Source organism: Amphiprion ocellaris, chromosome 19, assembly GCF_022539595.1.
Source record: "Amphiprion ocellaris isolate individual 3 ecotype Okinawa chromosome 19, ASM2253959v1, whole genome shotgun sequence".
Taxonomy (NCBI): Eukaryota; Metazoa; Chordata; class Actinopteri; family Pomacentridae; genus Amphiprion; species Amphiprion ocellaris.
In genome coordinates, this window is record NC_072784.1 from 30446136 (window position 1) to 30473931 (window position 27796).

Here is a 27796-nt window from a genome sequence, read left to right on the forward strand (position 1 = left end):
ATGCACGTTCAAGTTTTTTTTTTTTTTTTTTTGAAGGATCTGGTGAACAGCTGTTGAAAATGGGGCAGCAACTGTGTAGCTGGAAAGTTCAGCCGCGGCAACGGAGCCTCATCCAACACAGCAGATGGTCCGAGTGTGTGTTCATGTGTCTGCCGTGACTCTTTTAGTCCTGATGTGTGTTTGGGCGATACTGGCTTTCCTGTACTTTAGCAGCAGCATTGACGTTAGAGGGTAACATGCAAAACAAGATAAACATTTCTTTATCATTGCGAGATAGCGTCACGGCATCACTGTAACCATGACAACAAGTGAGCACTACATCAGCTGCCTGCTAACGATCACATTTATCATGATTGTGATCCTACTACAAATCGACTGCTGCAGACTTATCGGGACTTATTGGTCAGAAATGATACAAGGAACAATCAATTAAATTGTGGGGGTGTTTCTGAGTCTCATCAATTCCCGCCGCTCGCTACACATTTAGGTCATGTGATTCGGTATCTGTACATAACGTACACATGCAGAACACACGCCTTTGCTCAGCACAAGGTCATTTTTATTCAACATTTCATCTGAAATTATACAATGACTTGAGCAGCCTTGGCGGAGTACTGCGCTCTCTGAGTGCTTTTCTTGTCGTGGTTACAGTGACGCTGTGACGCTATCTCACAATGATAAAGAAATGTTTACCAAATCCATGGATCCAGACTATAAGCCGCATCACTGCCAAAATCTAATCACTTGGTCCGTGTGTCATTTCTGACCTTCCCTGAAAATTTCATCTAGATCCCGCAGTCTGTTTTTTAGTAATGTTACGAACAGAGAGGCAGGCAGACAGACAGACAGACAAACCAATGCTGATTGTCACATAACTCCGCTGCGAAGTAAAAATGGGCAAAATTAGCCGAACAAGAGGTCATGTTGGTGCTTCAGGTACTGCCTCAAATATCACTGAGAGAATCCAGTTTGATCAACATAACGCTACATTCAGAGGACGTTTTGCAAGTAAAAACAGTGGCAAATATTCTGCATTTTATCGCTCAGAAACAGCACAAATGCAGCAGCATGTTAGCGTAGCTTAGCATAAAAACCAGCTAATCGCGGCTAACAGTCCAAAGGGAAGTCAATCCTCGGGGACCCCACTGAGGTTTGAACAACTCTCTTGGTCATTTCTTCATTTTTGACATTTTTTATTAATGTTGGACAAGTTTCACGCCATCCTGGATGAATTTCTGTTATTTTGGACAAATTTGACTCATTTTGGACACACTTTTATTAACTCTGGGCAGGTTGTGAGACATTTTTGACACATGTTCAGTGATTGTGGACAATTTTATGTCATTTTGTACAAATTCTAGGTCACTTTCAACAATTTTTGACTGATTTTGGTCAAACTCTGGTGAGTCAGTTATTGTCTTTCTATGTCACAGAATAATCTCCCAGGAATGTGTGTCTTGCCAGATGTCGTGTTTCATCGGAGCAGAAGCGCTCTGCTTTAGTGTCCCCTGCTGTGCTGATGTGTTCCAATAAATGTTGCATGTTTTTTTTTCTTCCCTAAACTGAACACAGACCAGTTGTTTTCCTCTCGACTCAGACCTCGATAGTATCATTTACAACTGTTCCAGATACTAGAATGAGATAAAGCATCCTGTTACATCAAATCCAGCGACTCGAGCAAACCTGCATCAGGTGCTGTTCTTGGATATCTGCTGAGTTTTTGTACTGAAGCAGCAGTGAATGAGAACAGACTTCTACTGAGGAACTACGACAGAACAAAAAAAGCTTCTGTTTATCAGTAAAGTAGTAAATGTCGCCTATTCAAAGGTGTTTCCTGCCACAAAGATGCAGAAAATCGGGTGCTTGTGAATAACAAACGAAGCAAACCTTCCCAAGGGAACAGCTGTGACTCTGGGAGATTATATGCACAAAATAACCCTGAGAATTAATTGGAACAAATCCATTTTTATAAACCACATGAATTAATTCTGGCATCCTTCACCTTGTGTGACCCTCATGTAGCCTATATGCCGCTACTATTAGCGCTGTATTAGTACTAGTTTGCAGTTAAAGTATTGGTTGAATTGGGCTAGAGATCAGACAGATCTAAGTTCGGCTCTAGGAGTGGAGGAAAGGAGACTGAACACAATGATGTAAGTTTTAGGTGGTACCAATTATATTATATTTTGACATAGACAAACAACATTTAACATTTAAAGTGAATGGCCATTCATGAGAAGTACAGAATTAAGTCACAATTATTTCACAAGAAAACATTATTCGATGGATCCATTAACACGCGAGAAACGATCCATTAGACGCGCGAAAGAGTTCTGAAGTTCAGCCAAGATAGAACACACGCAACAGTTCAGTGGCCCAAATCGTCCAGAGTCCAGAGGGAAAGGGCAGTGTCCAGGGAAAGGGAGTGTTGAACGAGTGGTGAATGGGTTTGGACCAAGAATGAGTTGTTGCGAGGGGCAAAAAGTAAAAGAGAGGGGCGGCTGCCTTAAAGGAGCCTCCTACCAGCCCAACCAGGTGGAGGAGGTGCAGGAGGTCCAGTTCAGTTCACTTCAGTTCGAGCTCCAGGGTTCTTCAGGCGGTGTGGGCCTAGAATTCTTTGGGTCTAGCTCGCCATCACCTGGCCTATATAAAGGACAGGACTAATTAAGTTTCCAGTGCGCACAAAATAAATCAAAATACATTCAAAAAGACCAGTGCCAAATATTAATTATAAATAGCAGTGTCAATTCTTATATTGTACAATATATAAATAATCAAAGTTCAATTCAAAATATAAATCCCAATTGAATAAATAATATAATATTTGTCATATTAAAATATTCATTACAATCAAAGTGTCAAAAATACTAAGCATCCAAACCTAAAGTGCATAATTAGTCACACTGACTAAGTGGACTGGGTTTAAAGTGCATGGAGATGCATAGGACCAATAAACAAATCAAGACTTTGGCCTAAAAATGGCACTATATGCATTTAAAAGTCATAAATAGGTAACACACATTTCAATAAGTAAACCACAGTGATTTCGTTTCATTTAGTTAAGTATATTCTGAGAACCGGGCATGAAAGATGAATGCTAACCAGCCCCATTCAAATTAATATGGTGGCGTGGCTAGTTGAACCCTATAGGAAATGAATGAGAAGAAGGCTAATGCTAACGCACTCACCAATTCCTTCTTTAATCAACACCCGCGACTCCACACGACGCCTGGCGGCTCCGTTAGTTGGCTCCTATAGTTTGAGACGTGTTGCTTTAGTTTTAAAAGTTAATGTTACGAAATTAAGCGAAAATAGCACCGTACCTTGCAGCAAATGTTCCCAACACGTCCCCCTCTCGAAGCTCGCGGCTTGCGAGTGACTTCCGGATATAAAACAACCCGATTGGCTGCGCACCGTCACGTGACAGGACGCACAGCGTGACGTATGACGCCATTACGCATTTGACAGGACAGTTTTGGAGACGGGAATGGAGGATATACTTATTTATTTATATTTCTAACTAGGGTTTTATCACCCGGGTTACACTCACTTTGGATTTCTATAAATACTTTCTGTCAAAATATGGTTTTAATGTGGGTATTTTTCTGCCTGGCTTGTCTAAATTAGTGTGAATCCTCTTCCTTCTCAGTCCTGCATCTGTTGCTTCTGTCAGCAGGCGCCTAAAGTTGGCTTTTTATGATTGTCCGAGCATGAAGGGGTTCACAAGTCAGACCAAAGAAACGCATTTTTGAGGAACTAAAAACACTCAAAAACGTGTGAAATTTGCATACACGTCCATGTCAGGACTGGTGGAAAATTTGACATTTTAGGGAAATAGCACACACATCGGCCAAAATGGCTCAATAGTGCCCCCTGGAAAATTTCAAACATTTATTACGACCTAGAAGTATGAAATTTAGTAGGCATAAGTAACTCGTCAAGACACACAAAACTGTAATTGACACTCATCCCCAAAACACAACAGGAAGTCGGCCATTTTGAATTATGTGTCATATTTTGGACGATTTTGGGTCATTTTTGGACATTTTCAAAAGCTATAAACTCAAACAAGATAACCCAGAGAGAGCAGAGATTTGGCCAGGATGTACACTGGCATGGTTGATCAAAAGTTATCAGAATGCTTCACAAACGTCTGACACCATGGAAATGGCGACTGGTGGAATTTTGATGTTTCGCCATGAAACAGGAAGTGCTGTCTAAATAGCCTGTAAATGCTCCAATCTGCCTGAAACTTTACATATGTGATCAGAATCCCGCCTTCTTCAGATTTATAGGCAAATACACTCAGTCACAGCATCACCTGGTGGACATGCTTGGATTTGCTGACCAGCAAGGATGCGAGGACCGACCAACGCTGCTTGCAGCTTTAATATTTCTTCTCTTACCTACAAATGTGCAGTAATGCAACTTTTCCAGGAGCTACCTTCAGCACCGTCATCCCTGATTCTGCTTTTTCATCACAGCATTCGTGTCTCGTTGTAATTGAACAAGAACAAAAAGAAAAACAGTGTGACCTTGTGTCTGAATGTTTGTGTGCCTGGAAGGTGAAGCTCCAACAGGCGTTCATTCACACACAGAAGTCACGGACACTGCTCTCGTAAAACATAACCGGCTGAGTGCCTATGAGGATCATGTGAGTGAGAGGAGGCTGTAAAATCTTTCTGCAGCTGTCCTGAGTTCTGCATCTGTGTTGTTGCAGCTGACTGTGTTTAGTTTAATCCTTTGACTCGTGTAAACGCACGCAAAAAAAAAATGGAATATCAAATCTTTGCATGTCACTTACAAACACAACTTTCAAATCTCAGTGGATTTTAATTTTTTTGTGCTGTTTTGTCGACACATGGCAACAGAAAAGTGCTGATCTTTACTCTCTCCATTCACAAGACCATTTGCTGCTTTCTGTTCCATATGCCCTGACTGAATTGGGTAAAAATGCTTTTGTTTACTCTGCACCTTTTGCATGGAATATGTTGCAAAAAAAACTGGAAATTAACTGAGTTCATCTCATTGAGTGCTTTTAAATCCAAAGTTCTTGGGGCCACATGTGCTTGGTTTTCATAACTTGCTTGTAAATAAATTTGTTTTTTTGCTCGTGTTTTATTTCTGTTTTAACTGTAATTTTGTAACTGTGTTTTGTATTTGTGGCTGCCTGCCTTGGCCAGGACGCCCTTGAAAAAGAGGTTTTTAATCTCAGTGGGATTTCTCCTGGTTAAATAACAGTTAATAAAATAAAATAAAAATAAAAAAACCTACAATATTAACATCATAGTGATTGTGCCTGACTTGTCCCGTGTTTGCAGGGTCGCCGGTTCAGTTCCAACATGCACATTTGGCCATGTTGGATCATTATTCTTGGATAGAAGCCACTGTGTCAACTGTCAGCAACATTACTCAAAAACGGACAAACAAATTTGGATGAAATTTCCAGGGAAGGTCAGAAATGACTCAAGGACCAAGTGATTAGATTTTGGCAGTGATGCAGCTTATAGTCTGGATCCACGGATTTGTTAAAGATTTCTGTATTATTGCAAGACAGCAGTAAAGCATCACCATAACCATGACAACAAATGAACACTACGTCAGCTGACTGCTGATGATCACATGATTGTGATCCTACTACAAATCCACCGCTGGAAATGATCCAAGGAACAGTTGATTAAATTGTGGGGGTGTTTCTGAGTCCCATCAATTCCCGCCACTCGCTACATATTTAGGTCACGTGATTCTGTATTCGTACATAACGTGCACATGCAGAACACATGTCTGTTCTCAGCACAAGGTCATTTTGTTTGTGGGTACATCTATATTAAATGGACACCTTCTATGTTTCCATGATTTCTGATCATCAACAAATGCTGCATTTCTTTAAAAAAAAAAAAAAGCTGCATTTCTGACAATGCCACATGGAGGAATGAACAGCCTTGGAGGAGTACTGAGGGCTTTTCTTGTTTTAATCTTTGTCAGCCGATAAAAGAAAACCTTACATCTTGATGCAGTCCGACACCACAGTAACTGCAAAATAAAAAAACATTAATTTGCATCATCTTTGGTGCTGCTCGATGATTTTCCAGAGGAAACTGCTCTGATTGAATAATCAACCACACAAACAAACTGTGAAGCTATGAGGATGTAAAGAGATCTCAGTGAATAAGGAAGAAACAGAAAGGGAACTTTACGCTTCATGTGTTTTATGTTTTTCTTGGCGCGTGGTTTATTTTCTCATTTAAAGTGGTTCAACAAGTCGAACTGGATCGTGTCTGTCCTTAAATTTCCCCTTTGGGAAGTTTGCCATTCATCTGTCTTCCTTGTTGTTGTATTTGTTTTATCCACAACACATTGGCATGATTTAGTAGGAATGAGGAAGACTTAATCTAACACTGTCAGCTTTGAGAGCCTCATATTCCTTTACTGCCGACTACAGTGAAGCTGGACTGAATATGTTCTTCAAAATTATACTTCTTTTCTCTGGAGCTGTTTGCATCTGTGCAGAAAGTACGTTTGGCTTTTTCTTCTTCTAAGCTGGCATGTGAAAATTCATTTACATGTGTTTTCCTGAATTTGCTGGAGATATATTTAATAGTATATATTTTTTACTTGTTTTTATTTTCCCAGGAAGTCATGAATTTTGTCACGTCTTTGGATGCTTTGATTCAAGTGACACTCAACTCTGTCTGACACTGGATGATGATGAAGTCTACTATGCAGACTTTAAAAAGGGGGTTCTTATTTGGGATGGCAGAATACCTACAAGTTTTCAGGTTCCCTGGGCCTACAAATACGCACTAAAGTACTGAACTGAGTGCAAAAATGACATGCAAATATGGAAACGAAACGAGTCAATTACAAAGAAGAAAGGTATATGATATTTAACCTGTTACTGATCACTGTTTACCTTTTGATACTGTTAATATTTAGCACATTTTTATTGTATGAGTCATCCCAGAATTGGAGACATTTTACGTCCCACCCATCAAATTTCAAATAATCCATGTACAAAATACTAAAACATGCAGTTGTTGTGTAAATGTTCTTGTCCTGAGACCAAATCTGAAAAAAATAGGAGAAAAGAATGTTTGAAAATGTTTTTAAAATACCAAATAAGTCTGGAGTTCCCCCTAAAATGACATTTTTCTCTTGTCCCACCCCCCTGATGACCAAACTGAAGCTCTAATAAAACAGTTAAAATGAAATTTAAATCTCCTTTTTTTTTGGCATTATTTCTTTCATTCATGTTCTTGTAATTGTGGGAACATTTTTTTTATTCAATTCAATTAATTAATTCAATATTATTTATATAGCACCAATAACAGTGAAATTGTCTTAAGACGGTTTACAGAACCCATATGCCTGAACCCCAACATAATATTGGAACGTCTGTCCCACAACACGTTAGCAGAACCTTTTGATGATGTTTTTGTCTTTTGTGTCCTGTTTTTTTCATTTTATGTTTTGTTTTTGTCTCTTTGTGTCTTGTTTTTGTTGTTTTGTGTCTTGTTTCTGTCATTTTGTGTCTTGTTTTTGCCCTTTTATGTCTTGTTTTTGTCATTTACGTCATCAGTTTTCCTAAAGAATGTGTAGATGTATTTAATACATAATAACCTATAAATAACCACAACTCCAAATTTTTCTCTTTGTTTTAGTGCAAATAGTACATTCTGAAAATGTTTGCATTCAATGAACTATCTTTCCTACGTTCTTCCCAAACATTATGACCAATCTAATATGTCTTAAGGAAAATAAGTGTAACTTCAAAAGTATTATGTCTCAGTTTATAATGACAGAGTTCCACCAAACCAAACTTTTTTTGTGTTTGAGCTGCTGACTGACATTATATTGCACAATGTTCCACGTCTTTAAATATTTCAATGGTAACTGTTCATTTACTTCTCATGTCTTCCTCAATAAACGTCCTCCTCTGCATGAATGAGTTCAGTGTTGAGCCCAAACAGTGCCACTATTTATAATGAAATGACTATTGTGTGCAAAAGTTGGTAGAAAAGACGGTGGTAAATCGTTTCTGTCAGACCTCTCATGTCTGCAGTAAGGAATGTGATGATGCTGAACTTTTTACTTCTCAGGTAATCTGACAGTTTCATCCACCGTCCGGCTGAATTCGTAGCCATCCGTTCTGGTGTGCAGCGCCTACGACTTTTACTCCAAACAGATCAGAGTGTCGTGGTTATGGAACGGGCAGGAAGTGACGTCAGGTGTTAGTTTTACTGAGGCGATGCCTAGCGGGGATTGGTTCTACCAGGTTCATTCCTTCCTGGAGTTCACGCCGACTCGAGGAGAACGAATCGCCTGCAGGGTCGAACATCTCAGCCTCTCTGAAGCGATGCTGGTAGTCTGGGGTGAGTTAGTGGCAAATTCAGCGTAGAATAAGAGAATATAAGGTGTTTAACTGAAGCATTTTTCCTTCTCAGTTTCATAGACACCTCACATCCTGTGTCAGAGCGAGCTAAAATGGTAATAGGAACATTTCTGCTCATCTTTGGTTTCGTCTTAATGAGCACCAGATTCATCTACTACAAGAAAAAGTTAAGAGAAAACTTCACTCTCTGCCAAGGTGACGTCAGACAAAAGTTGTTGCATTATTTTGCACTTTAAATGTTTTTTCCGGTGAGGAATAATTGTTTTTTGCACATTTTTAACAGGAAGGGTTGCAGTTCCAGTGGAAGATGCAACAGAAGCAACTTAGCAGTCAGGATGAACCACAGTATAAACACACTGGTTGCAGTTTTGTGTGTCTCAAAGGGTTTTTCTTTTCAGTTTGTGCAGTAAATCCACCTTGTATTTCAGCAGCAAAGACTTTCTATTCAGTGTGTGTGAAGGTTTGGATGGTGGGTGGTGAAGTTGTTGCTTGCAGCTGCCATCGGTTTTAGCAGATAGTTTCTTACTCTGACCACTCTGCTGTTTGAATGTTTGTGTTTTTGAGGCAAAAAAAACAGTGGATGGATTTATTCTGCTTCTGCTCTGTGCTGTGTGTTGGTAGATGACATTAGATTGTCTGTTAGGAGACAATCATACAGATATTTAATGTTAAACCAGAACTTAAATGGTACACAACCATTTAGAAGTATGAGGTCACTTACCAATGTCCTTATTTCTGAAAGAAAAGTTGTTTTCTTAAAGACGATGACATTAAATTAATCAACTCATTGCAGGGCAACTTTAGCTAACAGACAGTGAAGCTGGACTGAATATGTTCTTCAAAATTATACTTCTTTTCTCTGGAGCTGTTTGCATCTGTGCAGAAAGTACGTTTGGCTTTTTCTTCTTCTAAGCTGGCATGTGAAAATTCATTTACATGTGTTTTCCTGAATTTGCTGGAGATATATTTAATAGTATATATTTTTTACTTGTTTTTATTTTCCCAGGAAGTCATGAATTTTGTCACGTCTTTGGATGCTTTGATTCAAGTGACACTCAACTCTGTCTGACACTGGATGATGATGAAGTCTACTATGCAGACTTTAAAAAGGGGGTTCTTATTTGGGATGGCAGAATACCTACAAGTTTTCAGGTTCCCTGGGCCTACAAATACGCACTAAAGTACTGAACTGAGTGCAAAAATGACATGCAAATATGGAAACGAAACGAGTCAATTACAAAGAAGAAAGGTATATGATATTTAACCTGTTACTGATCACTGTTTACCTTTTGATACTGTTAATATTTAGCACATTTTTATTGTATGAGTCATCCCAGAATTGGAGACATTTTACGTCCCACCCATCAAATTTCAAATAATCCATGTACAAAATACTAAAACATGCAGTTGTTGTGTAAATGTTCTTGTCCTGAGACCAAATCTGAAAAAAATAGGAGAAAAGAATGTTTGAAAATGTTTTTAAAATACCAAATAAGTCTGGAGTTCCCCCTAAAATGACATTTTTCTCTTGTCCCACCCCCCTGATGACCAAACTGAAGCTCTAATAAAACAGTTAAAATGAAATTTAAATCTCCTTTTTTTTTGGCATTATTTCTTTCATTCATGTTCTTGTAATTGTGGGAACATTTTTTTTATTCAATTCAATTAATTAATTCAATATTATTTATATAGCACCAATAACAGTGAAATTGTCTTAAGACGGTTTACAGAACCCATATGCCTGAACCCCAACATAATATTGGAACGTCTGTCCCACAACACGTTAGCAGAACCTTTTGATGATGTTTTTGTCTTTTGTGTCCTGTTTTTTTCATTTTATGTTTTGTTTTTGTCTCTTTGTGTCTTGTTTTTGTTGTTTTGTGTCTTGTTTCTGTCATTTTGTGTCTTGTTTTTGCCCTTTTATGTCTTGTTTTTGTCATTTACGTCATCAGTTTTCCTAAAGAATGTGTAGATGTATTTAATACATAATAACCTATAAATAACCACAACTCCAAATTTTTCTCTTTGTTTTAGTGCAAATAGTACATTCTGAAAATGTTTGCATTCAATGAACTATCTTTCCTACGTTCTTCCCAAACATTATGACCAATCTAATATGTCTTAAGGAAAATAAGTGTAACTTCAAAAGTATTATGTCTCAGTTTATAATGACAGAGTTCCACCAAACCAAACTTTTTTTGTGTTTGAGCTGCTGACTGACATTATATTGCACAATGTTCCACGTCTTTAAATATTTCAATGGTAACTGTTCATTTACTTCTCATGTCTTCCTCAATAAACGTCCTCCTCTGCATGAATGAGTTCAGTGTTGAGCCCAAACAGTGCCACTATTTATAATGAAATGACTATTGTGTGCAAAAGTTGGTAGAAAAGACGGTGGTAAATCGTTTCTGTCAGACCTCTCATGTCTGCAGTAAGGAATGTGATGATGCTGAACTTTTTACTTCTCAGGTAATCTGACAGTTTCATCCACCGTCCGGCTGAATTCGTAGCCATCCGTTCTGGTGTGCAGCGCCTACGACTTTTACTCCAAACAGATCAGAGTGTCGTGGTTATGGAACGGGCAGGAAGTGACGTCAGGTGTTAGTTTTACTGAGGCGATGCCTAGCGGGGATTGGTTCTACCAGGTTCATTCCTTCCTGGAGTTCACGCCGACTCGAGGAGAACGAATCGCCTGCAGGGTCGAACATCTCAGCCTCTCTGAAGCGATGCTGGTAGTCTGGGGTGAGTTAGTGGCAAATTCAGCGTAGAATAAGAGAATATAAGGTGTTTAACTGAAGCATTTTTCCTTCTCAGTTTCATAGACACCTCACATCCTGTGTCAGAGCGAGCTAAAATGGTAATAGGAACATTTCTGCTCATCTTTGGTTTCGTCTTAATGAGCACCAGATTCATCTACTACAAGAAAAAGTTAAGAGAAAACTTCACTCTCTGCCAAGGTGACGTCAGACAAAAGTTGTTGCATTATTTTGCACTTTAAATGTTTTTTCCGGTGAGGAATAATTGTTTTTTGCACATTTTTAACAGGAAGGGTTGCAGTTCCAGTGGAAGATGCAACAGAAGCAACTTAGCAGTCAGGATGAACCACAGTATAAACACACTGGTTGCAGTTTTGTGTGTCTCAAAGGGTTTTTCTTTTCAGTTTGTGCAGTAAATCCACCTTGTATTTCAGCAGCAAAGACTTTCTATTCAGTGTGTGTGAAGGTTTGGATGGTGGGTGGTGAAGTTGTTGCTTGCAGCTGCCATCGGTTTTAGCAGATAGTTTCTTACTCTGACCACTCTGCTGTTTGAATGTTTGTGTTTTTGAGGCAAAAAAAACAGTGGATGGATTTATTCTGCTTCTGCTCTGTGCTGTGTGTTGGTAGATGACATTAGATTGTCTGTTAGGAGACAATCATACAGATATTTAATGTTAAACCAGAACTTAAATGGTACACAACCATTTAGAAGTATGAGGTCACTTACCAATGTCCTTATTTCTGAAAGAAAAGTTGTTTTCTTAAAGACGATGACATTAAATTAATCAACTCATTGCAGGGCAACTTTAGCTAACAGAGAGCAACTTTAATGAATACAGAGCACCTTTAACTCATTTACAGCAACTTTAATATAGAGCAACTTTAACTAATGTAGAGCAACTTTAACTCATTTAGAGTAACTTTAACTCATTTAGAGCAACTTTAACTAATGTAGAGCAACTTTAACTCATTTAGAGTAACTTTAACTCATTTAGAGCAACTTTAACTAATATAGGGCAACTTTAATTCATATACACTACCGTTCAAAAATTTGGAGTCAGAAATGTCCTTATTTTTGAAAGAAAAGCAGGTTATTTTCAATGAAGATAACATTAAATGAATGATAAATCCAGTGTAGACATTGTTAATGTGGTAAATGACTATTGTAGCTGGAAACAGATGATTTTTAATGGAATATCTCCATAGGGGTACAGAGGAACATTTCCAGCAACCATCACTCCTGTGTTCTAATGCTACATTGTGTTAGCTAATGGTGTTGAAAGGCTCATTGATGATTAGAAAACCCTTGTGCAGTTATGTTAGTACATGGATAAAAGTGGGAGTTTTCATGGAAAACATGGAAGTGTCTGGGTGATCCTAAACTTTTGAACGGTTGTGTACATCTAAATACATTTCACCTCTTAGTAATGTTGACTTGAGTTGTCTTCTGAAAGCAGCACTGATGAAGAACAAACCATTTTTTTCTTCTGGATTCTGAAGTGATAGAAAGGAAACCTTCATGAAGTGTTGTCACGGCCCGGCTGTCTAGGGTTGTAACAAAAGAAAATAAATCCAACGTTGAGTTACGGAGTGAATGGCTGTTTATTTTAGTAAAGGTAGGTTCACAAAAAAAGAGAAATACAACGAAATAAAGTGTAAGTTCAATGCAAACAGGTGCTACTGAAAAGAAAAGGACAAAACATAACCTAAAGCGAACTTTACCCACAAGTTAACCGAGTGAAACGAAATAACAGATAATTAATTAAAAGTAACCCCTAACCAAGAAAATACAGGGCAGTAGCACTCCTATCCAACGAGTTCTGTATACATCAGAATATAACACAGGTCCATCCATACGCTCAAAAGCTCAACAATCAACGCTCAACAACCTCTATGTGGACAGCTCAGCTCCTGAACTGCCACTGAATGCCGCATGACCGAGCCTTTTGAGATCCCCCTGGCACCTGGATTGGTGGAGGTCATCTTTCCAGGACCAATCCATCTTCAGCTCCTTGGCGGCAGGCGGGTCAAAACCACGGAGGCGGGGCGGACGAACATGGACGACAGGCTAGCAGCTGTAGATAATAGAAATGACAACCGAGGAGGAGGAACGCAACGGCCCAGGCTGCAACAAGCATTGAGATTGATTTCATTTTTCCATATTTCAATAATTTAACTGTACACATGTAATACAGATTCATGTGAACGTTTCAACTGTATGAACCTCGTAAAATAACCTGAAATATCCTGAAATGGCTCTGCAGCTCCCTCTCTGAACTAAATGACTAAAATCCACATCCCTGAAGTTCTGCTCATTGCTGCTGCTGTGTTTCTGTTTCAGCTGCTGAGTTTCCCCACAGGTTCAGTAACTGCATGTGCTGCTCTTGTGGGAAATTACAGAATTGTACTGTGGTTGTTAATTCAAAGTTGCTGTGTGCAGAGCTTTAAAATGTCGTTTAATAAAGGGCACCAGCAGACGGTTGGAATACGGGGAAGTATTTAGAGTAGTATTTACTATTATAGTATTTAGTGCAAAAACACTTTTCTCCAAGTGAAAATCCTGCATTCAAAATCCTGATTTTTGAAATTTATAAGTACTATCATCAAAAGTATCCATTTTGCAGAATGCATCATGTTAATGCCACAGCTGGACTTAATTTGAATTGCTTTGTTATTTATATAATAATGCAGCATCATTTATTAGCTGATTAATGCATGGAATTTCATATAAGCCATCTGAATCTGCAAAATAATTATTTACTAAATATATTTAGTTGAGTACAATATGTGCCTCTGAAATGTAAAGTTGAAGAGCGTAAAACATGGAAATACTTGAGTAAATGTTCTTAATTACATTCCACAACATATCTTGAGTGTTTTTTGTGTAAAAATAGTTAAATGCAACAATATAGTGAGAATTTTGAGTCTTTTTTATGACATTTATGGTCATTTATTGGGGAAATCTCGGGGCTCGACTAAAACGACAGCATCTCCTCTGATCATTCAGGTTCTTCCACATCTCCCAGCTCCTGCTTCACTTTCTCAGCTCATCTCTCGCCCTGTTTTCCCAGAGAACAGAAAAATCTCAGATATATAAATACATGAGCTCCACAACCTTTCTTTGTTTCCCCTCCTGTCACACCAGCAGGGCTGCACAGTGAATACGATGAAGGAGATGAAGACGCTGATATTGCATGTGACACCAAACACCAAGATAACACTCCTGGTCATTCCCTTCCTCTGGTTTTCGTCTCCGTTGTTCTGCTTTTTGTGCTTCCCAGTATCACTCTGTCTCGGCAGGGCTGTGAGAAGTACACTGTGCTCTCTCTATGCATAATAAATGAGGTGGTTTTCCCCGAGCAATCTGAAATTCAAGTTGTACCAAAACACTCCAGACTGGTCCAGAAGGGACAAAAGGCTTATGTAACGGGGAGGGAGGCTTGTTTATCAAAGACCGAATGAATTCTGTATGAAAATCACCTGCTTCCTGCTCAGGACTCGGATGGAGATTCACTGTAAATGTTGTGTTTCGCTGGTGGAGGAAAGAATTCGATCATCAACATGCAGCTCTGGGCTTCTTTATTCTCCACCGGATGGAGGGTTGATCTCAGCCTGCTCCTGCTTTTCAAGCTTTGAAAGGAGTCGTGTTAAGCATAAAGTCTAGATGGCAGTTTGTTCATACGATCGGTTTACGTTTGACTGTCTGTCCATCACAAGTAGCAGTAATTATTTTACCCAAATTGAAAGTTTTTAACATGTCTTGGATGTTTTTTTTACTTTTATATCGTTGGCTTTTGCAGAGAGTTGAAACCAAAACTTACATTTAAAAGTTTAGTTTTCTGCCTCAGAAGTTCCGCTACCAGAATTAGCCACTTCACAAGTCCAGACATCGGTGGTGCAAAATGATTTTTGGGAGTCGTTGGACTATAAAAGGATGCACAAAGTGGATCCTTTAGCCAGGAGAAGAAGGATGCATTTGAAGGAGACTTGGAAATGAGATCAGATTTGGCTGCATGTCGACCCTGAACTAGGATGAATTTGACACTGCTGGTTTAAGATTTCGTACAACTGACACCAGTTACAAATGCTTTAAATATATGTGCATGACCTATGGTGTATGCAGAATTTTACTGGAAACTATGTTAGAGAAGTGATGAAACATTTCACACTGAATTGCCACAACATTAAAACCACCAGCAGGAGAAGAAGAGAAGTGGACGACATCGATCTTCTTGTTACAATTTGTCATGCCATTCGGTATCTCTACATAACGTTCACATGCATAACACACGCCTGTGCTCAGAACAAGGTCATTTTGTTTGTCAAAGATTTCATCCATTGGAAACGATACGACTGAGCTGCCTTGGCCTGCGCTCTCTGAATGATTTTCTTGTTTTTATTTGTTTTGCTTTTATTCAAGCTGACTCACAACTTGTTTCAGTCACCTGAACATCACGGCTACAAAGTGTGTGTTTGTGAAGACTCAGTGGATCTATTCCAGCGTCAACATTTGACGAAGAACCAAGAATAGTATGGCAGCGTTCATTCATTCGACTCGTGGCTCCGTTTCCTCCATCGCTGTCTTTTTTCTTTCTCTCTTACTAGTTCAGAGCGAGTAGCCTCGGAGGCTTCTGGGATTTGGGACTCGTTTTCTCACATCTCACGAAAATCAATCCCCAGTTGCAGGCTCTAGTTGAACACTCACTGCACTTTAGGATCTCAGTAAATAAATGAGACAACATCACAGAGTAGCAGCGGTTAAACAGACGCCTGAAAAGGCTCTACATTTGATCTGCTTTGCTGTGCAACTATGCAGAGACTTTACATGGCATTCCTATGTATGCTGCATCTCCCTGAACTCAACAGAATGCTCTCCAGGTTGCCACAAAATAGACACTTGTCCTTGTCCTTGATCGATGCACAGCTTGTTCTAATGACTTTGCTGACCTTTGTATACTGCTGCTATGTTTTCTTTATCTCCAGGAGGTATTGCACTAGTGTCCTCTCATATTCTTTCTGATGAGACCTGAAGGGTGTCAGCATATAGAATTTTTTTCAGTTTACTTTTTACAATGTCAGGTAGGTTTTCTATTTCTCTGTTTGCGACCTCGACTCAATTTTCTTTCTTCTGTTCTTATGATAGCTTGTCACTTTCTGCAGCTGCCTTTAAGATCCATACCATTCAATCAATATATACACTATATTGCCAAAAGTATTCGCTCACCTGCCTTGACTGGCATATGAATGTAAGTGACATCCCATTCCTAATCCATAGGGTTCAATATGATGTCGGTCCACCCTTTGCAGCTAGAACAGCTTCAACTCTTCTGGGAAGGCTGTCCACAAGGTTTAGGAGTGTGTTTATGGGAATTTTTGACCATTCTTCCAGAAGTGCATTTGTTAGGTCACACACTGAGGAACTAAGGGTTCAAGCCCAGCTCCTGAAAAACAAGCCCACACCATAATCCCCCCTCCACCAAACTTTACACTTGGCACAATGCAGTCCAACAAGTATCGTTCTCCTGACAACCACCAAACCCAGACTGGTCCATCAGATTGCCAGATGGAGAAGCGTGATTGGTCACTCCAGAGAAGGCGTCTCCACTGCTCTAGAGTCCAGTGGTGGCTGCTTTACACCACTGCATCCCATGCTTTGCATTGCACTTGGTGATGTATGGCTTGGATGCAGCTGCTGGGCCATGGAAACCCATTCCATGAAGCTCTCTGCTGAAGCACTGTTCTGGAGCTAATCTGAAGGCCACATGAAGTTTGAAGGTCTGTAGTGATTGACTCTGCAGAAAGTTGGCCACCTCTTGGCACTATGCGCCTCAGCATCCACTGACCCCGCTCCATCAGTTTACGTGGCCTACCACTTGGTGGCAGAGTTGCTGTCGTTCCTACACACTTCCACTTTCTTATAATACAGCTGACAGTTGACTGTGGAATATTTAGGAGCCAGAAAATGTCACGACTGGATTTGTTGCACAGGTGGCATCCTATCACAGTTCCATGCTGGAATTCACTGAGCTCCTGAGAGCGACCCATTCTTTCACAAATGTTTGTAAAAGCAGTCTGCAGCCCAGGTGCTTGATTTTATACACCTGTGGCCATGGAAGTGATTGGAACACCTGATTCTGATTATTTGGATGAGTGAGCGGATACTTTGGCAATATAGTGTATTTGAGCTAAAAATTAAGTATGTCATGTAGTGGTGGGACATGATTAAAAAATGAATCTAATAAATTAGAGGCTTTGTCATTAATTGCTCTCATTTTTGTCAAATATCAATATTTGACACAATAATCAAAGTTTTTCCAGTTCAAATAAATTTGGTTGACGACTGAATCGATGAACAGACATATATGTGAACTTAAACAACAAAAATGTTCGTTTCATTTAGATTCATCTGCATTTTTCATCTGTCTACTACATTCAAAGATTACTGCAAAGTGCAATTATAGAAATTATATTCAACATTTTCAGACTTTTTGTAAACTCAAACACTTTCAGTGTCTTGAAAAGTTGCCTATTATGGGATGGCTACACCGTAAGCCAGTACCAGGCTTGTCGTAGCTAACGGCAGCAACATGTTTTGCAATGTTTTGTGTTAAATGGGTTGGCACCTTCTTGTTTGAGCTTTGAACTGTCCATTCTCCAGTTTTATCGCTGAGGTCGGCCAATCAGATGGTCCCTACAGTTCCCAGATCCAGATTCAGAAACAGAGGTGACTGAGCCTTTTCTGTGGCTGCACCCAGTCTGTGGAACCACTGACCTGTTTCAGTTAGAACCGTTCAGTCTCTTAATACCTTCAGGTGCTGACTGAAGACACATATGTACTGGCTTTTATTTGTAGCTGAATGCTGACACCTGATATATGGCATTGTTCATCTTGCTCTGTATATTTCCTTACAGATTATATCTTATTTTCTATTTTTGAACTGTAAAGCACTATGGTCAACCTTGATTGTTTTTTAAATGTGCTATATAAAAAAAAAAGTTGACTTGACTTGAGCTGCACTTGAACCAAAAACTATCACTATCATTTTACAGGTTTATGAGCATAAACCATCAAAATTACTGGACAAAAAAGTGATGCTTAGGTGAAATATAACCTGAGTGGAAAATCTGCTCATAAATTCAGCGTTATATTATGAAATAGACATTTAATAGAAGTTTCTTTATGCTTGAGAGCAAATTTCTAGATGATTTCCCACAAATGAATTTGTAAATATTGACACATGTTGTGAAGGTAAATCCCCAGACATGGCACAAACTGCATAGAAACATAAAAACATACACTTCAACCCAATAATCTTTCATGGTCTCACTGCAGACATCTGCCTTGCTGCATTGAGTCTTTAAAGGTCTCATGACTATAATTTCTGCAGCCCAGTCGAGGTGAAATGTTGTCAGCTCTGGCGTATTGTCAAAAGTATTATTATAGGGTTTGAAATAAGGAGTTGTGCAGTGCAGCTTTCTGTGCGACTTTCCTTCAGTGTAGCAGAGCTGACATAATGATCCTGTCAAACCTGGAGAGGAGAGGAAAGAGTCAGTGGAGTAAATGGAGAGAAGGTTGAAAGTGATACGCATGAAGGGAAGCAGAAGGCAGCTGTTCTCAGTCTAGTTCTTTTACATAATGTCTCATGAGCGTCTTTCTTCTGCAGCACTTTTGCTCTTATTCCTGCTCAGCCTTTGATGCCAGCGTTTTCCCTTCGCTGTGTTCCTTCATGCATGCAAACAAACACACGACTGCAGCCGGCCGCCTGATGCGCTGCCAGGCGGGGAGCAGAGATGATGCATAGCGGAGTGATCCATAGTGAGTGATCCTGGCGTTATGTAATCTGTGGTTCAGTGACCTCAGACACTGCAGGGATGCAGGATGAAGAGTCGGGTGGAGAGGAAAGAGAGCGAGGAAACGGGAGGCAGAGCTCTTTCCCACCTGCAGCGATCGGTATTAATAAGTTACATCCCACCACACGGCTCTGACATGGTTTATGTAACATACTTCTGCTCCTGACGAGAGGCTTTAAGAAGGACTCTCTTCAGGTATGGTGTTAGATCCACACCGGTCTGCTCATAATAGATGTTGACACCCATAGTGCTTGTTTTGAGCACCACAGATTCAATTCTGGACACCTGCTGTGTTACACAAAACAATCATCCAGGCATATTTCTAATATTGTTGCTGTACAACAAGAATTATTAGGATCCGAACACCAAAGGGGCACAGGACCCTCTTGAAACCCATGGGTTTCTTCTTTTTTGCGATTTTGAAGGCCTAAAAATACTTGAAAACTCATGAAACATTGCACACACATCAGGACCGGCCAAAATTTGATATTTTATGGAAGTGACATAGGTGTGAGCCAAAATGACTCCATAGCGCCACCTGAAAAATTTCAAACAGGCTCTATGTCCAGGACGTCACCTAGAGCTGTGAAATTTGGTAGGCATAACTAACTCGTCACGACGCACATAAATGTAGTAGACAACGATACCTAAAACACAACAGGAAGTCAGCCATTTTGAATTATTTTGGACGATTTTGGACCATTTTTTGACATTTTCAAAAGCTATAAACTCAAACAGGGTAACCCTGACAGAGTTCAAATTTGTCCACCTCAATTTGACCACACCAGGCATGAGTGATCAAAAGTTATCACAATGCTCCACAAAAGTTTGAGGGCGTGGAAATGGTGGCTGGCGGAATTTCAACAATTCGCCATGATACAGGAAGTGCTGTCTAACTAGGCTGTACATGCTCCAATCTGCCTCAAACTTTACATGTGTGATCGCAGTCCGATCCTAATAAGATACCTGGGCTGATATACATTCACAGTGATAGCACCACCTGGTGGACAGTTTTGATCAGTCGCCATCAAGAAGGCCATAGGATGAAATACACTCCCAGTCACAGCACCACCTGGTGGACATGCTTGGATTTGCTGACCAGCAAGGATGCAAGGACCCAACCAACGCTGCTTGCAGCTTTAATTTACATTTTACCTTCGTTTTTACTCTGGCAAAGCAAAAACCATTATGAACTGCATAAATTATAGTAAACGCCAGTGTTGGGCGACCTCCTGATATGAAAACTTGCATCTTTTTCCACAAATGTAGTGCACATTCATATGTAAATACATGTGAATCCCATGAATTGATAATGTCTGATACTCTATTCCAGGAACTGTCCACTCAAAGCAATCGATCAGTCAATCAAGTTCCATGCCATTCAGCGTAGGTGGTCATTTCTCTCCATCTTGTCCGATCTCTTGCTTTCTGAATTGTGACTATTGATCGGTCCATGTGTAGCCATGATGTTAGTCTATCATCTTCATTCTATGTCTGCCTCGTGCTCTCTTCCCATTAATTTTTCCATTTGTTACAATATATTCCAGTGTGTCTTTCCTTATGATGTGTCCAAAAAATGTTGATTACGTTTCCTATTTTTGTTCAATAGCATATAATTTGTGTTTAGTAATTTTAAAACATCTTCATTGTTTATTCTGTCTGTATCAGATATATGTAGCATGTAAAACCACATCTCTGCTGCAGTGGTTTTGTTTGACATTTTATTATTTATGTGCCCAGATTTACATCCGTACATCAGAACTGGCAGAATCTAACAGCTGAGAGTCCTCATACAGATGCTAATTGCTATTTTCTTATTTGTCAGTATATTTTTCATCTTCATAAATGCTGTTCTGCCATTGCTGCTCTACATTTGATATCTGTTTCACACCTTCCATCTGATGTCACTGAAAGCAGCCTCGACTTAAATATGCATCACTTTGAGCCTTCATACAACATAAATGAGTGACTTATATAGAAATTTACCCACCTTACAATTGTCATGAGCTGGTAAACTATCTAAAGAGACTAAAAGTGTCTTTGTATCGGGCTATAAATAAGTTTATTTCTGCTGTAAAGTTTTGCATTTTAACATAGGGGTCTATGGGGATTGACTCGCTTTTGGATGTAGCATCAAGTGGACATTGGAGGAACTGTAGTTTTTAGCACTTCTGCAATAAATTGTCCTTCCTGATTCACATCAGTTGGCTTTTTGCTGTAAAATCTCAGTTCTCTGAAAGACTAGCTAGAGAAAACAGGCAAACGCATGTCGAGGTGGTCTTTTAATGTGGTTGTTGGTGAGGGGTCTGAGCTGCCGAAAAAGAACCTTGACTTCCCCATAGTCTCTAATAGAATTACAGAAAATATGTCTGTGCAGAAAGGATTTTTTGTGCTGCTGTAACTCTGTCAGCACTCATTAAACTGAAACTCTGCCCCTCAGCTACAATCCAAGAACAAACACGTTTAAGGAGTCAATTTTATTCCTAAATTAATTAAAAGAAAACACAGCCAAAAATGAAACAAGCCTGGCAAACTCTGGCAGACTGGATGAAATATGCAAAACAAATTGGCTCGCAACTGAAGCGAATTACCAAACCCTGGGAAAGGTTTTATACAGGTTAGATGGGCACATTTTAAGGGCAGCTGCTGCAAAATGACACCCACCAAAGTGTCTAAAAATACCTCTAACTTCAGGTTGTCTTAAGGTAGCAAAGAAGAAAGTGCAGCCAACTCTGAGCCTCCTGGGTCGGCTCAAACCTCCTGAAGAAAAGCCTCAGACGCCGAGTTATCTTGCTGTCACTCTGAGTTTCTCTCGACTGCTGGACGGACTAAATACTCTAGTGAGGCCATTAATTTAGGAGAGGAAATTTCCCACTTGTGCGATGGAGAATTCATTAGCTGCTTTTAGTACGTCGCCTCCCCGAGCCAGCTGCCGCCCTCAGCATCCTCCTACAAGTGTTTTTATCAAACCCTTAACACTCACCTTCACATTCTGCTGAATCAGTCGGTCGTATGAGCTTACTGTAAGCAGCGAGCCAACGTTTCTGCTGAAGCTGCAGAGTGTGTGTGTTCCTGTACCCTCGTGAAAATGGAAAAAGTTACAGCTTTAGAGCCTGAGAGAAGTTCTAAAATACAGTTAGTTTGGGAGAAAATGTAGTGGTGACAGTTTGAGATTAAAGTTAAGAAACTTGGGTCTCGTTTTTTGTGTTATGCTAACTTCTAGTTAAATTTTGTTTGACAAACTACAGTGAGTAACGGGAATTAACTTTTCGCCTACAGCTAGAGATATTTTTAATTTGCAATCTTAACTGCCTGAAATTGTCCAGAGATGTTAAGGTAGAGGAAAAGATTTGAAATCCTGAACTCAAAGTGAAGAAAAATTAAGTTATCTCAACTTGAATTTAGTTTTAATCCAACTAAGAGAAATTTGAGTTTAATTTACACACCATGTTAACACGATGTAACATTATTATGTCAATCCAACCCACCAAAATAATGTTTACAACCTAAATAGTTCATCTAAATCAGTAAATGAGATTTTTTTTTTCACCTTGTATACATGCATTTTAACTAAGTTATGGGAATCTCACTTCCATGAACTGTCCTGTGTTGGTACTCACTTGTCGTTCAAAGCAGTCATGCATTAATTATGCATAACTTTGAGCCTTCATACAATATAAATAGGTGGGTTAAATAAAAGATCACCTCCCATACAATTATCATGAGCTGAAAAATGACCTATAAAGACTACATTTGTTTGTTGTTTCAGGCTATAAACATGTTTGTTTTTGCTGTAAAGTTGTGCATTTTAACACGAGGGTCTATGGGGATTGACTCACTTTTCAGAGCAGTAAGACGTCCTTCCTGATCTTCTTTAGTCGGCTCTTTGCTGTAATATCTCTCAGTTCTCTGAAAGACTTGCAAGAGAAAACATGAAAGCTGCCAATAAAGTCAGTCACGTCAATGCAAACTTTGGCTTTGAGCTGTTTCTCTTTGTAAAGTAACATCTAAAGGTGTTTAATGGATCATATTGAACTTTAAAGACACACTGAGCCCACAGATACATACTGAACTGTTGGAGATCTGAAGGACACATAAGAATTTGCAGCAATCCTCATGTTTGCAGGTTTTCCTTACATAGTGTCCCTGCTTTGAATTGAGGTGAAAACTGAGCTCAGACAGGAAGTTGATTTAAGAATATTTTCTTTATATTTGTCATTTTTTAGCTTCTTGCTGAGCCGTAACACACAATCTCTGCAATAAAAACTGTATGAAATATTTAAAATTTCCTTTCTGCTCTCATACTTTTTGAGAAGGATTTCTGTGTAATTATGCAGCTGAATAATATTTTCGGTTATGACATTGTCTACATGTGTAGTCAGCATTATTTCCACAGATTTACTCTCTAAAAAGATAACGCACAAACATTTCTACTCCCCCTCTTTTTCCACTTGCTCTGCTGCTGTCTCTTTTGCTTTAACTTCCCTCTATTCGCTGAACTGGACATGTGCAGGATTGTCACGCTGATGTCCGCTACAATCTCCTCACTCCGTGCTTTGGTCCTGGTTCCATGTCTTACAGCAGATGTCCTCTGTGGGACTCCCACAAGCCTGAAGCAGCAAAATGTCATTTACAGCAGCAGTGTAGGAGCACGTGCAGCCCTGCAACTGGCCTCCTGATGATATTTTTAATAGACTTCTGTGATTTGATGTACGATATGTAGCAGCTCCCTGTTTGCAGCGATGCCAGAAACCAACGGGGTTTCTGTAAAGTTAGGAAGGAAATGGAAGTTCAGCCTGAAGGCAAAATGTAGTTTGTGTTTCTGTGCTTCATCTGCTGCAAGATTTGGAGATAGTTTTGGGGTTTTTTGCCACCAAAAGTTATAGATATGTGAGCTGTTCATGTGAACATTAATGTATAATATGTCAACTTCATTTAGATTCAGGAAATTTGTGTGCATCTGCTGTGACGTGTTTTTATCTGTATGTGACCCCTGATGTTTAATAATTCATCCACCATACGGCAGATAAGAGAACACAATGGGTGACAAATAATGATGTTTTGTCAGGAATAACTCTTTCCTTTGCACACTGTAACTGCAGTAAAAGATCACGCAACGATTACAGACGTATTGATGTACTTTGTGTGAGCAGTATTTGGTCTGTCATTTACACGTGCACAAACACACACCGAGTGCACAATGACATCAAAACGCAGAAGCTATTTATCCGAGCGGCAGCAGCGCAGTCGTTTATCCACGAACGGCGAGCACTCTGAGCAGTAATTACTCTGTCTGTGGTTGAATTTTAATTACATCTCAGCAGCCAACCCGGCATTGTCTAGTGTGTGCGAGTGTGTCAGGATTCTTATCTTATGCTCGCAGTAACACACTCCCCGGCTGCAGCACAATGACCACAGCTCCCCGCCACCTGCTGCTGTGTGAGAACAGAGAGCCAGAAGGAGTCCAACCTGGCTTGATGCTTTAAAACGCTGCTTTAGGTTGCACATCTGAAGCCACGGTGACTCAGTGGTGTGTGTTGGAGCGTGTTTCTTGAATGCATTGTCAGGTTTTTGTTGTTGTTGTGCATTCAGCGTTAACTCCCAGAGATCAGGATTCATTTATTCCTCTGTGTGGGCGACTCTGTCATAATGTCTTTTCATTTATCGTCTCTTTGTTGAAGCAAAAAGTTTGACATTTTGGTCCTAATCCACAACTGCAACCAAACACCAGAAGCAAGAAGGAACAACTGACCGTCCAAATGTAATAAAATCCACGACCAGCATCTCGAAAGCTCAGGAATCAACAATTACATCCTATATGTTTTCAAGAACCGCAGTGTAAAAAACCAAACAAGCATATTTCTCTTAAATTTTACACATTGTTTGTTTTTACTTTAATTTTGCAGCCCTCCTCCTCTTTCTCCATCTCAAGCCTATTCTATCTTTCTTTATATAGCTGTTTCTGCATAATTATGTAAAATTCTTCAGTACATCTGGTTACAAATATTTTTAAAAAAAAGAAAATACTAAATACGATTCAGAAACTCCGTCAACTGTCTGAAAACCAAACAGACATAACCTATCTGTCAGTTGATGTCTGTCATATGAACCATGAAATCACTACAGTGTCGGTGAAATATGATTCAACGTTTAAAGTCTGAAAATGAAGGCTTTAAACATAACAAGACTTTTTCACTTTTGTGACATTTTTGAAAATTTTCATATTAAAAATCAAGGTCAGTGAAGTTACCATGAATGGTTCCTTGCCTGTTAGTGGTAAAAAAAAAAATCCAAGAAATATACACCACCGTTCAAAAGTTTGGGGTCATCCAGACAATTTCCTGTTTTCCATGAAAACTCCCACTTTTATCCATGTGCTAACATAACTGCACAAGGGTTTTCTAATCATCAATGAGCCTTTCAACACCATTAGCTAACACAATGTAGCATTAGAACACAGGAGTGATGGTTGCTGGAAAGTTGCCTCTGTCTGTCTGTCTGTCTGTCTGTCTGTCTGTCTGTCTGTCTGTCTGTCTGTCTGTCTGTCTGTCTGTCTGTCTGTCTGTTGGCAACATTACTCAAAAACGGACTAACAGATTTCGATGAAATTTTCAGGGAAGGTCAGAAGTGACAGAAGGACTAAGTGTTTAGATTTTGGCAGTGATGCAGCTTATAGTCTGGATCCACGGATTTGTTAAAGATTTCTGTATCATTGCGAGATAGCGGCACGGCGCCACTGTAATCATGACAACAAGTGAACACTGCATCAGCTGCCTGCTGATGATCACATGATTGTGATCCTACTACAAATCCACCGCTGAGAACTTATCAGGACTTATCCATCAGAAATAATCCAAGGAACAACTGATTAAATTGTGGGGGTGTTTCTGAGTTCCATCAATTCCCATCACCCGCTACATATTTATCCGTACATAACGTACACATGCATAACACACACCTGTGCTCAGCACAGGGTAATTTTATTTGTTAGTACATTTATGTTAAATGGACACATTCTATGGTGACGTGATTTCTGATCATCAATAAGTAATAAACAAATGCTGCATTTCTGACAATGCCATACGGGGGAATGAGCAGCCTTGGAGGAGGACTGCACCCTCTGAGTGCTTTTCTTGGTTGTTGTTTGTGGCAAGCTGAGAGCTCGGAGCAACATTTGAATGTAAGTGAGATTCAGAGTTCAGGAAGTAAAAGGTGTGAAGGTGCAGTGAGGATAAAGAGAAATAAAGGGAAGACAGCAGATAAATCAAACAGTGGAGGAGAAAATGCACCTGAGCTTACGAGACGTCGTATTTTTCCTAATAAGAGATTATTCATGAACACTCTCCGCTGAGCGAGAGCCACTTCTGCTCTTCTGGTCATTAGATTTCCAAAGACAACAATGAAGGCAGCCTCTCATTGATCAGCTGCAGCTTTCAGGCAGGTAGGAAGAGACGCACAATGACCGGTCTGTTTACACAATATTCCTGAACCTTGAATTAGCCGAGAGGGCCAGAAAAGATGGTGCTTAATGTTAATATGCTGCTGCTGCTGCTGGCCATCAGAGTCATCAGAGGTCCTCTCGAGTGGCCACTCTGCCTTGATGCTTTTCATCCAGCGCACAGATTCATGTTTCCTCAGCCACTTTTCTTTTTTGCTTGGAAGCTGCAGCTCAAAGAGGAATCTTTTGATCCGTGCAGCAGCTGCCTTCGTCTTTCTTTCACCGTCAGGATGTCAGAGCTGTTAATTACACAAGCTGCATGAATAATGTCATGACAAAATTTTGCAAACACGGTGACAAAAATGGGTTGTTGTTTTGGGGAAATGGCTGTCATTGGTAGATCTCCTCTATAAGGATGCTGTTCATAAAATATGTGTTTTTGTATTTGTTGCACATCTCCTATTAAATGTCATTGCAATTTTACACTAATTACGATGTTTATACAGTTCAGTCAAACCACAACACAGTCTAATGCCAAAATATGTCGTATTTACGTTGGTTGGTATTAGTTTCACAATAAAATTTGCATTAAAATTGTGAATTTCCTGCATTTTTTTGGCCCATTTTTTTACTGTTGACTGGCTTCCATTCTCAAGTTTCACATTTCTGCAAGACTTTAAACCCAAAAAAGTCTGAATAGATGTGGGACCATTTTTTTCTGTATTCATTTCTATATTTGTTGTGTTGTCAGTCACTCTTAGCTTTCATTTACTCTGCAGAGCAACTTGGTTAGGTTTAGGAAGAGACTGTAATTTGCGTGGAAATATATAAATTATCTATTTATTTTCATATTTATTGCAAATCTCCTATTGAATATCATTGCAGTTTACGCATATAATATTGTTTATACGATTAGATTAAACTGCAACATCATCACATACAAAAACATGTCATATTTATGTTGGTTTTTATTAGTTTCATTATAAAATTCACATTAAAATTGTGAAATTCCTACATTTTTTGGCCCATTTTTCATGACTGACTGGCATCCATTCTCAAGTTTCATGTTTATGCAAGACCTTAACCAAAAAAAAACGTTGCATTTCTGTTTTCAGGACTTTCACTGTATATTTTTATTGCATTTTTCAATTTAGTGCATTTTTTATACATAGTATATTTTTCATTTTGTTGTGCATTTTGTATTTTGTATAATTTTTTCTGTTCTATTTATATTATATTGATATTTTTCAACTGTTTTACTACTGTAGTTCAGTATCAATAAAGTATTTCTGTTCTATTCTGCTCTATTTTTGAAGCTGGAACCAGAGGCAGTTTGGATCAATCCATCATTTCCTT

At 39.3% G+C, this 27796-nt stretch overlaps 1 protein-coding gene and 2 long non-coding RNA genes across 3 annotated transcripts in view; 2 read left to right on the forward strand and 1 right to left on the reverse strand.

The window, feature by feature from the left end:
• The window catches only part of pitpnc1a (phosphatidylinositol transfer protein cytoplasmic 1a), a 68268-nt gene that overhangs the window by 16155 nt on the left and 24317 nt on the right, over window positions 1-27796 (forward strand). The window lies entirely within an intron of this gene.
• Window positions 2155-3374, reverse strand: LOC111577382 (uncharacterized). The gene is made up of 3 exons (XR_002746922.3): window positions 3324-3374; window positions 3189-3252; window positions 2155-2643 (listed from the first exon to the last, which is right to left on the reverse strand). It is a non-coding gene; the product is annotated as an uncharacterized LOC111577382 (long non-coding RNA).
• Window positions 10928-12741, forward strand: LOC129347626 (uncharacterized). Its single transcript, XR_008599813.1, has 3 exons — window positions 10928-11137; window positions 11210-11352; window positions 11441-12741. It is a non-coding gene; the product is annotated as an uncharacterized LOC129347626 (long non-coding RNA).